We start from the raw sequence: 17,978 nt of genomic DNA, 5'->3' as shown, positions 1-17,978 counted from the left end.
TTTTATCAAAACAAACAAGACACAGATACCAGAGAAACATGAACACCTTTGAGTTGAGATTCTGTGTGCTAATTCTGCTAATCACTCTTTCCTACAGTGGACCTCACCTGCTGCTTGAGTTTCACTACACACATCTCCTGTTTCGGCACCTCTGCCCTCTTCTACACACACACATACACACAGCACTTTGTTTACACACCCGTGCTAGCAACGTCTGCCCTGACTAGCATGGACAAGAGCTTTTGGCAGCACTACGCTAACACCGAGATCCGCCAAGTAGACGGTGTCATCGCGACTTGATTTCTTGTGAATTATAAATCAGGAAAGCACGTTATTTAACTAAAGTGTTAATGTGCAAATCACAAAAGTGCTAGCTGCCCAAATCTTGTCTAAAACATAATACTTGTGTAATTCAAAATAATTCAAGTTGACTCATTCATCACTTTTTTTTTTATTCTGCATGGATAATGTGCACTCATACAGCTGCCCCTAAAATATAATTAGCACAACCATGCTAGTACAGGAAGCATATGGGGGGAATAAACGAATGGAAAATTTGTTGTCTCACAACATCTATATAAACAAACAAATAATAATAAATAGAAAAAAGCTCCAACATTTCCATTTAGCAAATTAGTACAGTATTCTAAAGCTGTGGGTTGAGTCCCCTGACAGATTATTTACATGGCTACTCTGAATATCATGTTTCCAAAAAATATACTAATACATGCTATGGTGTATCTGTAGATATACACTTATTTACAACCTCTGCCAGTGTTCTAGCTACACTTCTAATGTGACCTAGACGATCATTAGATTTTATCAGGATAATTTGAGTTATTCAACTAAAAATAGAACTTCTTCTTATAAGAAACAGAGTTATTTTATTTTTACATCACTTATGTTACATTAAGCCTTTAAAAGCCCAATAGTAGCAACTTGGTAGAACTGTAGCTTAAACCATTGACCTTTTGATAAGGAGCTTGGAGCATTAACACACTGAGCTACCGCTGAATGTGTTTGGGGTTGGGTGTGCTACACAAACAGTTAAACTCCATTTGACTAAAACTCATAACTCATAACATGGAATTTCATTCATTTATCTTCTATATCCTATTCCTATCCCAGGAGACTTTGGGCATGAGTTGGGATACACCTTGCACAGGATGCCAATCCATCACAGGGCACACACACAAACACACTCTATGGGCAATTTGGGAACATTAATTAGCCCAATCTTCATCGATTTTGGACTGTGGCAGGAAAACGGAGAACCTGGAGGAAGCTCACTCAGCACGGGGAGAGCATGCAAACTTAACGCACACAGACTCAAGGCAAAATTTGAACCCAACCCTGGAGGTGTGAGGCCACAGTGCTAACCACTACGCCATCGTGCTCCCATCATGGAGTTTCCATGAAAACTCAGCCCTCCTACTCGGAAAGTTTAAATCTCATCAACTGAGTTCAACAACATGGCTGATCATCTACTGTACAACATTGCATAAAACATTAAACCCATTAACTCTTAACTTTTTATAATTTATTGTGAAGATCAAAGTTATCATACATATCACTAATGTTATCTGACTAGCTTTTGCATGTTTCAAGCCACTTTGTAGCTCGAGCAAGTGGATATCGGAGATGATGTAACTGCAAGTTCTACCTTTGCATTTGAACTGAATGTTGTACACAGTGGAAATCCTAAAGCAGTATGTGCTACCAAAAATGTACATTTGCTAAAGCGTTCTCTGTAGTTCAAGTACCCACTGTAGCTATAGTAGCTAAAGTTTAGTATTAATATGAAAGATGTTGATAGTTACAGCCAATTACAAGGTTTTAGCTTTGAACATTACTGTATAGTGGGACAGCAGATACACAGCACATAAACGTGTACAAACCAACAACCAACCAACAAACCTTGCAAAGACTAAATTAAAGAGCTTGCTGAATTTCAAGCTACTAAATTTAAAAATTAGCAACATGCTTACCTTGCAATTAAAAAAGTATGGTAAACTCGCTAACTGCTTGAATACTGACATAATTGCTAGTCTAAATTTGTAGGAATGTTGACGGACATCAGCCTTCAAAAGTGCTAGCTTTTTATGAGATCACCCTGCATACAATTGAACAGAGTTAACGGTTACCCATACAATGAGACAAGCAACATACAGGGCAACACAAGTAGAAAAACAGTGTACTGATAGCAAATTTTTTGAAAAAGTGCAAATTTTTGAAAAAGTGCAAATTTTATGAAAATTAAATTAAATTGCAGGATTACCAAACAGGTGTGGTTTATACTACAGTGCAACTTATTGTAATGCATGTGTGCCCGTGTGTGTGAGGGGGTGGGTTGGGGGGGAGTATGTGTGTATGTTTGGAGGAGAAAGTGTCCCCAACATCCCGGGTGAGTAGAATAATACCAGCAGGCTGATTTGCAAGCATGTAACGTGCTTTCTTTCCCCTCCTGCTGTCGTTGGACTGTGTGTGCATGTGTGTGTGTGTGTGTGTGTGTGTGTGTGTGAGAGAGAGAGAGAGAGAGAGGGAGAGAGAGAGTTTCCTTCCCTGTTGGATTCCGCTACTTCCCCTATAATGACAAAAGCTCTCAGACAGCAGCTCCTCCTCCTCCAAGCCCCATACTGAGGACTGTGGGAGTAAATCGGGGTGGACAACGCACACACACACACACACACACACACACACACAAACACAGCCTCAGTCAGAATCATGAGGCCTGAACTCTTGTTTTTCTTGTATGGTGTTTGGAGAAGAGTATATATATGCCTAAATAATATGAATCAAATGAAAGATTTAAATATTAGATTTAAAAATAGTTATATTTTTAATATAAAAAAGGAATTAATAAAGACTAAATGGACAAAAGCCCATTTTTTACAGCACAAGTTTAAACAATACATTTTGCTTTATTCATTTAGGATGTTACTCTTCTGCCCTTTCTTGGACCTGCTGCCACCGTTTAAAACCTCTTAACATTAATTTTGGGGCTTCTGCTTTAAATGAAAGCTAAAATTCATCAAAAGAAACATAAAAACATTCACAAGTTTTGTCACGTGCGCCTAAAGACAATAAAACTTTCAGATTTAGAGTTTAGAGATTTGCTGGAGCGTATATTGATTTTTCTGTCTGTTGAAGATTTGTTTGATTCATCCACTATGATTTTCCCCTGCTGGAGTTATTTTGAGTCATTTTGAGTTATTTCGAGTCATTTCTAGCCTCCAGTGGAGGTCTTTGTGTGTTTACGGTTTGATGAACATGTCTCTGACAGTCCACCATGGCTTGACTGTAAACTGAAGCTTTGTTAATTAGCAGGCAAAAAAGGAGATGTCTGATCCCAGTCTCTCTCCTTTATAAAGAAATATGTTGAAAGGATCATCAAATTAATCTTGAAATTGATTAAGCTTCTATAGTGAACTAAAAAGCAAATATCTTTGCATGTAGAGTAAATACGTATTTTTAAAACTAATCATAGCCATATTGCCACAGATGGATAGAATAGAGAGGAAAAAGCATGACCTTGTTGAGCCACAAGGCTCATTTGACATCACTGAATAAATGTCTCATGTTTTCTTCCGTCAAACACTTGAGGTGTTTGAAAGCAGCACCACAGTAGTTAAAACACAAAGAAAATAGTTTGCAAAGACTCGCCACATTCCTGGGAGCAAGTGCACTTCCTTGCTCCACCTCCCCTTCCTCACCCCCAACCATCCATCCATCCATCTGGACAAGGTGGAACGGGGGCCATGATGACCCTTCATGCCTGGGTTAAAGCACCCTGGCTGGGCAGAAACCTTAGATTCTCCCCCTAAAACACAGCCACATGGGAAACCAAAGCTGCGTAGCATCCAGCAATGAATAGCTAAAAAAATACCTCGAAGGCCTCATATACTGTAAAATATATTATAAACGTATTTTTGAAATTAAATAACATTAAATATAACATTTGGATTAAATGTTTTTATTTTAAAAAGAACAATATAAAGATACAAATAAATGCATAGGTTAGGTTAACAGTTTATATATTTCCATGGTTTAGAAACAACACATAACTGTACATAAATCATACACGTAACAAGTTAACTCCTCTCTTCATTTACACTAAAGCAGCTAGTGACAGATGTTCCTAGCTCTTATGCCAAAAATAATATAAAACTAGCATTTCATGTTACCAAAAAACTGCAAAACAGCATTACCTCCAACATCCTCTCATGTCAAAAAACTGTTCAAAAGTGTTCAGCTTTACTTTGACTGAAACTGACACTGGAGTTCTGAGACTGAATGTTAACACATTGCCCTGTACAGAAATCTTCACTATGAGAAAAGTTTTTCAAAATCCATTTACATGGTGCATGACCTTCTGATTTAAACGAAGTCCTCCTGGACAACCAGAACCAAAAATTCGAGACATTTCTTTAGCTATAGTAACATATAGTAGGTGTGGTAGATTGTGTGAAAAAATAACACTAGATAACAACATAGACTCTGTATAAAATTGCTTTAGATAAAAGTTTGTGTTTTAAAATGCTAATGATATCCCATGATATGTCAAAAAAATTTATTATGGCATAATTTTCAACAATATGTCATATTACATTTCTCTTTGTCAGACCATGATAAATCTCAGACTAAAGTTTAACCTACATTTTTCTTTCAAATTTTCTCACTTCCTGATGATTTATAAGAATTGGAATTGTAAGATCCAGGCTTCCATTTGACAAGTGAAAAAAACAAAATGAGATGAAGGCAGGAGAAATCACATTCACATTTACGCTACCCTGTGTATGTGAAGAATGCAAGTGTGTGAGAGAATGTCTAAATGTGTGAAATGGCTGAAATTGTGAGAAAATAGTTTCTTTTTCCTTATGTGACATCGAAAAGCATTCAGATGCAGTGCTTCACTGAAGCCACATTTATTATTAAATTATGTGAAAAATGCGCACCCATGTGGGTTTTTCTATGTTTCTTTCGTTTTAAAACCATTACCATCGTGAATGAAGATCCATGCATCTAGGAACAGTTCACTGAAAGTTACCTTATTCATTTTAACATTTTTATGCTTCCTTCAATACAAAAGTAGCTGATTATCCATGCTTACTGTATGAGATTTGCTTCTTTAGTTTCCTAACTTCGTAGCTTATCAATCTTCAACTATTACATTGTTAAGACTGGTAGTGTCACTCCTATAGTAAAAATAATCTATTAGTGGGAAATTCTTTGAATTCTCAAATTCGAGAGGAGAAGCACAAGGATGCAGAGATTTTTATTGCATTATTATTATTATTATTATTATTATTATTATTATTATTATTATTACCGTTGGGATCCTTTATAAATAATATGATCTGTTTTGGGCCATATGGTGAACTTTATGTTAATAGATAGCATAGTGTTACTGCAAAAACCTAATGCTAGACAGAATTGTGTGTGTGTGTGTGTGTGTGTGTGTGTGTGTGTGTGTGTGTGTGTGTGTGTGTGTGTGTGTTTCTGTGAAGTGTCTAATGTACATCTTCTAATCACTATAGACATTTTAACATACTGGAAGAAACACATTAATTATTAGTTTTTTCTGTTTGAACATTTCAGAAGCTTTGCTAAAAAGTAAGAAAAATATTTGTGCTTTTTTAAAGCAAAAAAGGTATCTTTTTAGGTTACTTAATGTATCCCAGACGAGCTACAGCAGCATGTATTGATTTTTTTTTTTTTTTTTGCTTCTTGAAGAGCCTATTTTTCTTTATTTAGTCAAAGAGAAGCCCTTGTTTGCTCCCCCAAAGCAAACGTCTATTGGAATCCCAGCTCAGGCTTGTCGAGCCACAGAGGACTTCACAGAGCGATTTGGCCTTTGACAAAATTTCGGGGCTGGACGGAGAGAAAGAGCACCGTTGTGTGAGGCTTCGTCGTCCAGCTGCCACTCGTTCCTGAGCTCGTTTATTGCACACTAATGAATGGTGACTGCTGTGTTACAGTATGTGACAATCACAGGCCTTATCTCTCTCCATCATAACGCTTCCCGTCATACATAAAGACGGCTTGTCCACTTTCTGACGCTGTTCACAATGATCCCTGTTTAGGACATCTCTGTGCTTTCGATTCTTGTGTTTTGGGTTTTTTTCTAAGACAGAGAAAAGCAGCACAGTCATTCTTAATGTTTTTTATGTGCCTCAGTATTCTCATTATATCAAGACAAGGCATGTACATTTTTAGTTTTGCTAACGTGTAAGGGAAGCTTATAATCTCCAATTTAGCCTCAGTCAGCTGTGTAGAATTGTTAAGTGTCTTAAATAGGTTTCAGACCTTTTTCTTACAGCTTGTACTATGTTCTTACCTCTAAGTAGCAGATACAACATAGAGGAGTGGCTTAAAGTTTAAGGGTGGAGACTAAAGTTCAGAAGAGAATTAGGTGAAAATAATATACTTTAGGGCAAACTTTTAGAATGTAGGAAAATAAAAACCGTATCTCTGATTTTCAATGGCTAAAATTAGGACACATTAAGTCTGGATATATCCTGTAGCAAGAGTACAAAAATAAATAATTTAAATCATACAAGCGAGTATAAACTTTAAAAAACAATATAATTTAAATTTAATTTACATATTAGCATATTGTCATACACAATTTGGCCATTAATGTTACTTGTTGTAATAAAGAACTGTCTTAGAACACTAAATGTCTATGATTAATGCTAGACACAAATCATTTTTTTATTTAAACCAAGTAATGCAATTCTGGATTTTTTATTTTCATTGAATCCGAATTGCATGACAACACACTTAAAACCTGCAATAGTACTTTTACTACCGAAGCGGGTGAAATTCAAAAATTTTATTTCCTGTTACTTTAATTAATTTGTTGGTATACAATGAGGCAAAGACAACACTTGCAGATTTAACTTTAAATTTCATTTTAAAGTTTCTCTTCATTTTTAGAAAAGGCAAGCAAATCTCTGAGCTGCAAAACCCAAAAAGCAGTGAACGATTGGAGTAAGTCTGACAAGCATATTAAACATAAGTTATTCCTGCACAGCATTATGGACCTTCATGCAGCCCATAATCCTGAATTGCAAGTAAAAACATGAGTGTGTCAGAGCTCAGCAACAAACAAAGGTGTGTATATCTGAGCATATGAGAAATTAATAAATGGCATGTGTGTCTGAGGATATGAGAAATTAATAAATGGCACGCACAAGAGTTCAGAGCAAAATTAGTCATGTTTGCTCTTTGCTACTCACCATTTTTTCACTGGAATTAGCATTTAAACCATAGCCAGTCTCCTGTAATTAGTAAAATGCATGTTGATACTTTTCACTGAGATAAGGACTAATAACCTGAGTCCCTTGTCCTAATGGAGTGCAAACTTTTGCACTCAGTTGCATGTGTTTAAAAAGAAGAAGAAAAAGAGGGAGGACGCTGTCAGCGTGACCTTTGTATTAGTAGCCAATAGTTATAATTGAGAGTTTTGTGTAATTATGCATTTCAAACTTAGTTATATTTGTGTCAATATGTCTGTTCATTCTTGTTGTATGTCATTTTTTAAACTATTTAACCAATTTCTTTCCGAAACTCTTTTAGTCAGCATGTTAGCATTATATAACTTTAAAGGTTTTACTTGGAAATAAACATGCTTCCTGATTACTGTATAATCAGTATAATGTGATGTTTCTGAGCTGTTGTTATTGCCTCCAAATTTGTATTGTTAGACAGTTTTTAATCCATTTTCGCTACTCAACTAGTGGTAGTGTCAACTATTTCCTATTTAATTTGCACAATAGTGGGTGGGTGTAATTTTAACATTTGTGTGTTGATTTATTCTCTTAAACGTAGCTAGCTGTCTAAGATGGGCCAGGTATTGGCTAACAAGTACTTTAACTTGGTCTTCTTGGCCTATTTTACTTTAATATTTAGCATACACTTTACAATTTTTTACTTAAAAATCATATGACCCGGGTTAGTTTGATTCAGGACAACATTACCATGTACCAAATACAAAATATAAACACTGCATAACGGTTACAATCATTTAGATTGTATCTGTTTATTTACATGCACCATGTTGTTGTTTTGTCTGAGATTAATATACATTCATTACATGATACACATGATACTAATGAAACATATGTCTGTGTTGTCTTAATTTTCTCCTAAGGGTGAGCAAACTTTTACAGTCAGCTGTAGATTTAGTTCTTTTAATACAAATAATTGATAAGCTGTAAAGGTTTGTTGATGATTAATGGATCTGGGAACATAAAAACCGTGCAATGTGATGTACTTAAGATGTTATAAGTCTGATATTTCTATCATTAGCCTGAAGTCAACAGTCTCATGTTTATTTCTCCTTAACAAGCATTAAATACCTCTCAGAGAGAGAGAGTGTGTGTGTGTGTGTGTGTGTGTGTGAGAGAGAGAGAGAGAGAGAGAGAGAGAGTGTGTGTGTGTGTGTGTGTGTGTGTGTGTGTGTGTGTGTGTGTGTGTGAGAGAGAGAGAGAGAGAGAGAGAGAGAGAGTTGAGTTAGTTGGGATGCAAAACCCTGACTCTGTGTATTGGTGTGTAAGCATGTGTGTATGTGTGTATGTGACACACTACAGCATGTTTGTCTCAGTGAAAAGATGGCTGTGCTCAGCCTAGCTCGGGCCCCGTAATGCTGCGAACAGCACACATTTGGCTTTTGTTGTGGTGCATGCTGACATCATGCTGTGCTCAGGCACTCAAATCCCTCTTTCTCCAGCACCAGCACTTTTCAAACAAAACTGCCGTGGCATTGGCCGGCTTTGCCAACTTGCCAAAAATACCTCATTAATCATCACACACGCATACATATGCGCTAAACAGGCCTGTCCATACACACATCAATCCAAACGACTAGCAGTAGAAACTGCTGCAGAAGTGAAATAAAATACTTTAATTTATGCTTACTTTTTTTGTTTTTAATCATTAATCTGTGCTGGAAATAAATGTAAATAAAATGTATATAACACTCTAATTAACAGATTTACATTTTTTTGAATGCAGAAATATCCATGTGTAACAGGTTATACATTCTAAAATATATCATGTTACAGCCGCCAATATCACAAATAACAGATATAGTAAAATATTTTTTCTATTAAACCCATTGTGCTGTTAAATTTGTGAATCTGATTATTGTTGAATGTCTATTATTTATATTCCTATAGCAGTTCTGACAGTTTCTAAAAGTTTTTCTTTGTTTATTAAACATTGAGACAAGAAGTCTCAAGTGTCAGCAATTTATAACAGCCAGAGGTAAATGTGGAACTTTACTGGAAGTTTTCCAACATCCTCTGTCCAGAGGAGTGTGTACTTTTCAGTTTCTGGGTAAGAATGACAAAGTGTTTTTGGCTTATTAACTTTAAGAGAGAAAGAAGGAGTGGCTGGTAACAGAACAACTGTTTATAGTATGACCTTCCACAATATTAAATGTAACTATAAATGAAATGTTTTAATAAATAAATGTGCAGTTGCAAGTTGCTGTGGTATAAGAGGAGTAAAACATAAGGAAAGGAAATAATTTTTGTCACTGTTTTTATACTTGTTGTGGAAAATGAAGAATGTTTTAATGTTATTAATTTTTTTTCTTGAAAGTGTGATTTAAATGTCAATTTTATGGGGGAAAAATCATAATCGAAAACGTACTTTATGTTTTTTCATTACTCATTACAGCAAAAAGGAGCTGTGAGTTCATGCAGCTTTAAAGTTTTATTTACTTAACAGCTCAGTTACTTTCACCTTCACCCTGCAGTCAGTGTGGCGCGATTGTTAGGTGTGTGTTAATGGCCAAAAGGTGAGCTAAGCTTCAGGTAAACACACCTACACACACCGCTAATACCCTGCTTTAATAGCAGTATGAACACGTTAGACGCAAATGTTGGTTATACAAGCAAAGAAGTTCATATACAGTTCATGTTAATTGACCACACCCCTTTTAAAGCCCTGCCCCATTTAATAACCATAAACATTCACAACATAATATACAGGAATTAACAATAGTAGCTGCACCAAGCTACAGAAACTAGCATATTCACCACACTCAAGTGCAGTTTTCATTGATTGACAGGTGAACTTAGAATCCACTTGATCACGTCATCTTTTTAGTGAAGAAGATTATTGCTTATTTGCCAGAATGCAGGAAGCTCAGGACAAAGTTTAAACTCTTGATGTGAGGAACCTGTGAAGAAAAACAATTATCAGGAGGTGAATCTGAAATTGTAGAAAAAACATCATATACATTTAAGTTAAGTTATACATTTTAAAAATATAAAATGAAATTAAAAATGGTCTAATTTAGAGTAAGTCAAAATAAAGGGAAGAAGAAAGGGTGGAAAATACAAAGAATTATTTATTTATTTAAATAAATAAACAAATAAATACAATTAAGCCTAAAAAAATCCTTTTTGTTCCCTTTGACAGTTAAAAAGTTCTGACACTGGACACTTCTTACAAAACTGTGAAATAAAGACATTTTTGCTTAGAAATTTTTTTTTAACCATATCAATGACTTTTTGGTGAATTATGTAGTGCATCTGTCATAAAAGTCAGTTTAAATGGAATGCTAATACAGAAATGATAACAACCAGGATAAGGACATTAACAATAAATAAACCTGTGATTTTCAGCTTTACTACAGTCAGAGCTGCTGTTATACAAAGTTTACCATCACCTTCTGACCAGTAAGAATCTAACAGTGCTGTAGTACAATCATACATACTAAACATATCAATAATGTATAGCATGTACTTGTATTGTAACACTAAACCTGTTGGCAACCAAACATCAGGAAATTAAACCTCAACCCTTACAGGACCCTTAATTTTGCTTTTCCCACTAAAACCTGCATTTCTCTTCTCTTGAGCCTCTAAATTCTCCCTGAGTTCTTCAGCTGCACTTCTCCTCCTGGCCATTCAAAACTTTAATAAGCTTTTAATGACCACTTCTAAAACACACCCCATGGTTGAAGAGCTGTTCAGCGCCATCCTGGGTGCTTATCTTTCATGCTCTCTCTCTCTCTCTCTCTGTCTCTCTCTCTCAGTCTCTCTCTCTCTCTCTCTCTGGCAAATCTGTAAATCTGTAAATCTGTCATGGCCGGCTAAACCGTCGCCCAGGTTGTGAGTTCAGGCTTCGCTCGACAGGGTCATGGGGTTAAAATCGATTTCACAGGCCACCTGGAGAGCCGGAGCTACAAACTGACTTAAAAAATTTCACTCAGAGCAGAACACGTCCACTCCCGACGTTCCCGAACACCCCCTCCCCAATCCACCCTCCCACGCCCCCGATGCTAAAACGTCCCGGGCCGAGCAGAAGCTGGCACTCGCTGACCTCTTCAAACTTTACACTGAATTGTTCTGGCAGTTTCCAGGGTGACGGGGCGCTTCGAGCTGATCCTTCTTACCCTCAAAAAGGGTACGACAGCTCACTACGGGCAATGATGCAAATGTGGTGACTCAGTTTTACCGCAAATGAACAGTGGGGAGGAACTTACAAGTAAAAAAAAATAAATAAATAAATATATATGATGTTTTGTTTATTTCATTTAAAACCTTTAAAAAGTAAAAAGAAAATTATATTTTTGTCAATGTTTAAAAAGACTTTTTTTATCTTGTTTAATAAATTTTTTGCCACATGATGGTATTGGTGGTTATTTACTTTATTTATTTAATTTATTTTGATAAAGTTTACTTAACGAACAAGCATATCTGTTCAATTCATAATACCCTTATTTAAATATAAATATACCTTCCTATTGCACAATTAATGATGATAAAATCATCATATAATTATAGTTAGACCATAATGATGTACACAATAAATTAACAATAAATTGAACAAAGTTTCTGCTAACCAGCCAAATGATTTCTACTATGATTTTATTATAATAGATTTGTTAATTATTTTACTTTAATTTATTAAAACATAACCTAAATATGGCCAACTGTAAACCTAAAGACATAACCTAAATATTGTGAATAAGGCAAGTGTTTTATTTCTCTTATACCACAGCAATGTGGCCACTATTGAAATATTTTTAATCAGTTGGATTCAGGTCATACTTTTTATCCATTTAGATGTATATTCATGCTGCAGAGACATAAGCTAATTCCTGTTCTCACTTATGTTTTTACAGCCCACTCTTTGTTTTAAAGTTAATAAAACAAACAAAGAAGAAAAAATACTTATGTTATTAAGAAACCATAAAAATGTCAAATTTAGTGTTATAAAGATGTCAGAAACCTTTAAGTTGACTGTTACAAAGCACTGACACTAGAAACTCCTTTTGTAAATGTTAGAATAAAGTAGGATTAATGCCTTTAGGAATAACCTTGTACAAAAGGCTTTCTGTTTGTTATATGAAGAACCATAAAAAACATTACAATAAATTAAAAAGTAAATATGAATATAGGTATTCATATATAGGTATAATATTGCTGGACAGGTAGAGAAGGAATGTAGATAACAAGAACATTTGTATGTTTGTGTTAATATACATATACTGTACAACTGCCAATTATTTTTTTAGGAGTCTTCAGGAATACAACATTAAATTTTAAACTTAAGTATAAATATTTACTTTTTTCAGTCTCTGCCATGTGTTCATAAATGAAGCAGATCCAGCAGAAATCCTGAACGACTGAATTGTATATACTGTTTGACGGGTGTGACATGTAAAAACATTGCCAGTGTGTTTCATTGATTAGCTGTCATGTTGTTGTTGTTTTTTACTTACAGTACATGCTCTCTGTAACATCAGATCACTGTATCTTCCAGAGACATGAATACTCCTGGCACACTTGTACGTTTTTCTACACACCTTTCGACCAGTTACTACTGGATTGCAATAAGTAAGAAGGTCTTAATTATTTTCTCTAGCAACAGTTCTGATAGTAGTGCAGATACAAATGACAGGTTTATATTAATGTGTCAATACTTTTTTTTCTATAGTAACAGCTCGTTCACAAGGACTTACAGCAAACATGTCACATAAAACAGCTTTAAAAATCATTTCTTTGGTGACATAGAAATGTACTTATTTAAGATTTGTGGTGTTCAGTTTCAGTGCTTTTCAGAAGTAAAGCGGTACAGTAACTTTAGGTTTACTGACATTGTGTTTCTTGAGAGAGAGAGAAAGAGAGAGAGAGAGAACTGAGCTGTTGTAGCTGCTATAACATAAGTGACAACAGGAGCTAATTTAGATTGAATACACTTTCCACATTAAACACAATACATTCAAATAAAACTGAGATGCTAAACTTTTGTGGTGGTAATAGTAACTTAAAGTCTTAATTTGCATATTACATTAATAAAATATATAACAGTAATACATGGTGTTATACATGCTAGTTATAATCTATTGTTTTACAAGTTAAGAAATTCTTAATAAACAATGAAATTGGTAAATAATAATAATGATGTGCATAATTACTTATGAATATATTACAACATTATATGAATATATTCCAAAGTTTTTTGAGATATTTCCTATATTGAAAGTGTTCACCCAGAACCTACTTGGATTTTATGCTTTGTGGTAATTAAAATCAGCTTGAAGCTTAATCAAAACTCAGAAACAACATTCAGAATTTTCTCAACTTATGTGCACACAGGTATTTGCATACTTTTGCATATTCTCATTGATGACCACAGTTCAGAACATTTTGTTACAGTTCAGCAGTAACACACCATATTCAGCAATCAGCAGGTGTGTAAGAGCGAGAAAAATCAGCAACCCTTCTGGACTCCACACAGTTGGACAAACTGGCCTTAATGGCGCTCCTTGTGCTCAGGGATGCTAATGGGTGAGACAGTGAAATCTCATCCTGAGAGTGGATTCACTTTTCGTCGGACGGAGATGTCCTTTTGGCTGAGGGGACACAATGACGGAGCTCTGATCTCCATGATAGGGAGATGGCCAGCTGATTAAAATGCTTTGCCTGTTTCCACTTGGTCACTCGATCAGCGTGTGAACTCTTATTTACAATCAAATGCAGTGACCTCAGAAGGCCATGGGGCTGCTACATATGCTAATGCTTTAGCAAGCTCGGCTTAGGCTTACATGCCTAGTACTCAGCTGAGTTCCTTTAAACGATTAGATGACAGAATTGGCAAAAATAAAGATAGGAATAAAAGAAAGCTGATTGAGCTCAGTTTAATGCAAACTGCAAAGACCTTGACATCATTTGCATGTGATCATATTAATATATAAAAATATATTCTGTTTTTTGGGTAATATGATTACAGTAAAACCAAATATATGATTATTATGGCAATTTGTAAATATTTATTATTTATTTAAATCTTCAACCTTTAAAAAAATATCTTGTTTTTTTTTCCAATTTTAAGCATTCATTTTTTGGTAAAAATATTTTTTTTAATGATCTACTGAAAGAAAAATAAATTATATAGGTGTGAGTGAGTAAAATCATCTAAATAATAATAATAATAATAATAATAATAATAATAATATTAATAAAGTTGCAGTAAAGTTCAATTAAATATATTTAACACACGCATATAGTGTTTTTTTTTTAAGTTTAAAATTGTTTAAATAAAGCTTCATTGTTTTCACCTGACACTACATTCTATGACAACAATAGTCATGTTTGTTTAGTATTAAACTACTGAACAGATATACTGTATATTTAGCAATTTCAAAAAGCTTATATATATATATATATATATATATATATATATATATATATATATATATATATATATATAAAATATATGAACTTTTTGGCTCACCAGCTCACTAGCTGTTGTATAAACCAATGAGTATAAACATGACTTTATAGATTTTATCTGTAATAGGTTACAACAACAAGTTAATTATACACAAGCCAATTTCCTTCAAAAGTCTTGCTGATAGATGTGTGTACAGATTTCAATGCACCATTTCCTAGAACTTGCTATGTTACTTTTACCCTATTCTTATGGGATTTTGCATGAGGAGGTGGGGTTTATTACTGACCTATCTCTAGGAATTACTTTCTTTCCAAAATTGTCCCAAATCATTTTATAGGCTGTATGTGTGTATGTTCCTGGCATATAATAAAGAGTTTCTATAAAATGAGGAGCATTTTAAATATAATAACTCTAGGTAATGTATTTTTTGTTTTACATATATAAGATTTTGAGGGGTTTTGCATCTGCTCTTCAGTACAAAGATACTTCAGGAAGTGACCACCCTTTCTTTTCTCGTCCAACTAAAACCAATGTAAATGTAAAATGTTAAATAATAACATAATCAATGTTCAATTGGGATTTCTGGTAAATTACTGAATTTCGACAACCTTTATAATAAATTTTAAAACAATTAATTTCTATGAAAAAGAGTCGTGTGTCATGGAGCTATTCCTATCTCTGTGATTTATACAGATATCACGTATTCTGACAAGTATGTCTGGAAAACTAATCCTGTCCACATTGTACTGTCATTTATGTCTACTTGTTGCTACTGTCACAAAAAAAGACAAAAGATTTAAAGTATAATAGGCTAGGAATTTTCCTATTTCTTCCTTATTAAATGTTTATACAATTTGTTTTTTTCCTGAAGTGTGTAAACATTTTTTGGCTGACTATTTTTACTTATAACTACCTTTAAAATGTCTTCATGCCAAAAATAAATGAAAAATGAGATCTCCTGTCTGAAATGGCTTACTGACAAACGCAGCAAGACACACAGAAAAAACAAACCCTGAATCAATGTCATCAATAACAGTCGTTTATAACAATGTGCAGTCTCTGAAGGAATCTGAACGCAACTCTGACCGAGCTAACCCTTGTGAAAAGACCCCGCAGACTTCCAGTTAATAAATGATGGGCTAATAGTGTTAATTGTGGATTACTATTATCATTTAAAGTGGCGCAACCCAGGCGCTTATAAGGCCATTCATCAACATATATGTTAATTAGCATATTAAAGTCATTAATCAGAATGGTGTGCAAAAGTGAAAGCTGAAGTCAGAAGGAGAATCAATATGGATTTAGGAAAGAAAGGGAAAGATAATTTCCCATAAATGTATTATAAATTTCCCATAACTTTTACTGCAAAATGCTTAAGGATGTATTGTTGATATTGTGTTCATAGATGACCAGCTGAAGATCAACTCAGAACTCATTTTTTTTCTTTAATTTTCTTTTTATTTATGTAAAATAATTTATAAGAAAAGACAAGCAAATCAGTGGCTTGACGAAATTTTGACATAAATAGAGCTAAAACTTTTTTGTTAAATTATAAATTTGTAAACTATTAATTTAATCATACATTCTCAACCTAAAAAACTAAATGCCTTCTTAAATACAATGTATGCACATATAATATAGAAAGTTTTTTGGGGGAAGACCAATGAACAATTATTGAAATTAGCATGCTGCTATGAAAGTATAATTACAACTTAAAATGACAGATAATACATAGAATTCTATAATTATTATAATTAATTATTAAATTGAGAATATATTGTATAATACCATCTTAGTGTTGTAATTAATTATGGGTGTTATATTATTATTATTATTATTATTATTATAAACATTTACATTGCATGATGCATAGCATTATTATTTATTTTGTGATAATATAGTGTAATCATTATTTAAAAAATATATAATACACTCACTTTATCCTTAGAAAATTATTAATTTTAAAATATTTTATTGTTTTATAATAAAAGTAAATTTTCTGTCAGTTATTTGTCCTATTTGCACAACCTTTAGTATCATTGTTTTCAAGAACTTGTAATGTAATGATATTTCAGTGAGACTATAGGTCAGTCAACATTATTACATAATAGACAAAAGGTCTTAACATTTCGTGATAATGTTTTTACATCCCTTAATAGAAATTTATCCCACCCAATGCTCTCAATTCACAATAATACACAGCACTACACAGTATTACACAGGACTTAGTTTACAATAAACGCAGTGATTATTCTAAGTTATAATACTGTGAGTTGTAATACACTGAGTTATAAATGTTAAGTTAATCTTTTAGTCTTTTTGTACATTTGTACATTTATTCTTTTAAATTATAGACTATTATAGACTAATTATAGCAATATTTGCAAATCTTTTAAAAACTTTAAGACTTTATTTTGGATGGATGTGTTTCTTGATTAAAACTTATATCTGCATGCTGAATAAAAAATCTTTTAAATAAAAATTATTTTGTAAATCTTTAAGACATTTCTGTAATTTTTCAGGCTATAATCATTAATCCTATATAATCTAGACAAATAGATTAAGTTAAATTTAAGGAGTTATATACATTATAGTATACATTAATAAATAATTAATACATTATTTTTTAAATCTGCAGATTCCGTTCCAAAAGTCTTAGAATCATAAATTATTCTGGGAGCTCAAATGATAATGATTCTTTGTAACTTTTAATATTGGATTTCATGTAATATTATTTAATAATAGCAATAAATATTTAAAGATTTTTAATTCTAAATAACATTCTGTGTCAACTTTTTTGGACGGACAAAGACTTCACTTTAAGCTTGGTCCTGCCACATTTGCCCCAACCCCCTAACACACACACACACACACACACACACACACACGGCTCAGTTTATCTCCCCCTCAGCTCCATTAAAAGCTCGATGTGCATCTCTGTGTGAAACACCCCTCACTGACTGAACTGCTGCATCAAAGCGCGTTATTGTTCCCACAGTAGAGTGTGTGTGTGTGTGTGTGTGTGTGTGTGTGTGTGTGTGTGTGTGTGTGTGTGTGTGTGTGTGTGTGTGTGTGTGTGTGTGTGTGTGTGTGGAAATGCAGGAAAACACTTGTTTCTCCTATAATAGAGAGCATAAATCAATTTAGTACGAGAATCTCTCCGAAGCACATTTAATAATCAGAACACATGTGACAGAACTCTCTCTCTCTCTCTCTCTCTCTCTCTTACACACACACACACACACACACACACACACACACACATATATATATATATA

The 17,978-nt window shown here is 33.8% G+C and overlaps 1 long non-coding RNA gene across 1 annotated transcript in view; it reads right to left on the bottom strand.

Annotated features, from left to right (window-relative positions):
• Positions 1-8,492: 8,492 nt before the first annotated feature.
• LOC128543085 (uncharacterized) overlaps positions 8,493-17,978 on the bottom strand; it is a 46,661-nt gene continuing 37,175 nt past the window's right edge. Inside the window, exon 5 of the long non-coding RNA XR_008365696.1 lies at positions 8,493-10,192. This is a non-coding gene — a long non-coding RNA (uncharacterized LOC128543085). The remainder of the gene's footprint in view (positions 10,193-17,978) is intronic.

This window comes from Clarias gariepinus, chromosome 15, assembly GCF_024256425.1.
Source record: "Clarias gariepinus isolate MV-2021 ecotype Netherlands chromosome 15, CGAR_prim_01v2, whole genome shotgun sequence".
Lineage (NCBI taxonomy): Eukaryota > Metazoa > Chordata > Actinopteri > Siluriformes > Clariidae > Clarias > Clarias gariepinus.
This window is presented reverse-complemented; position numbering and strand designations above follow the sequence as displayed.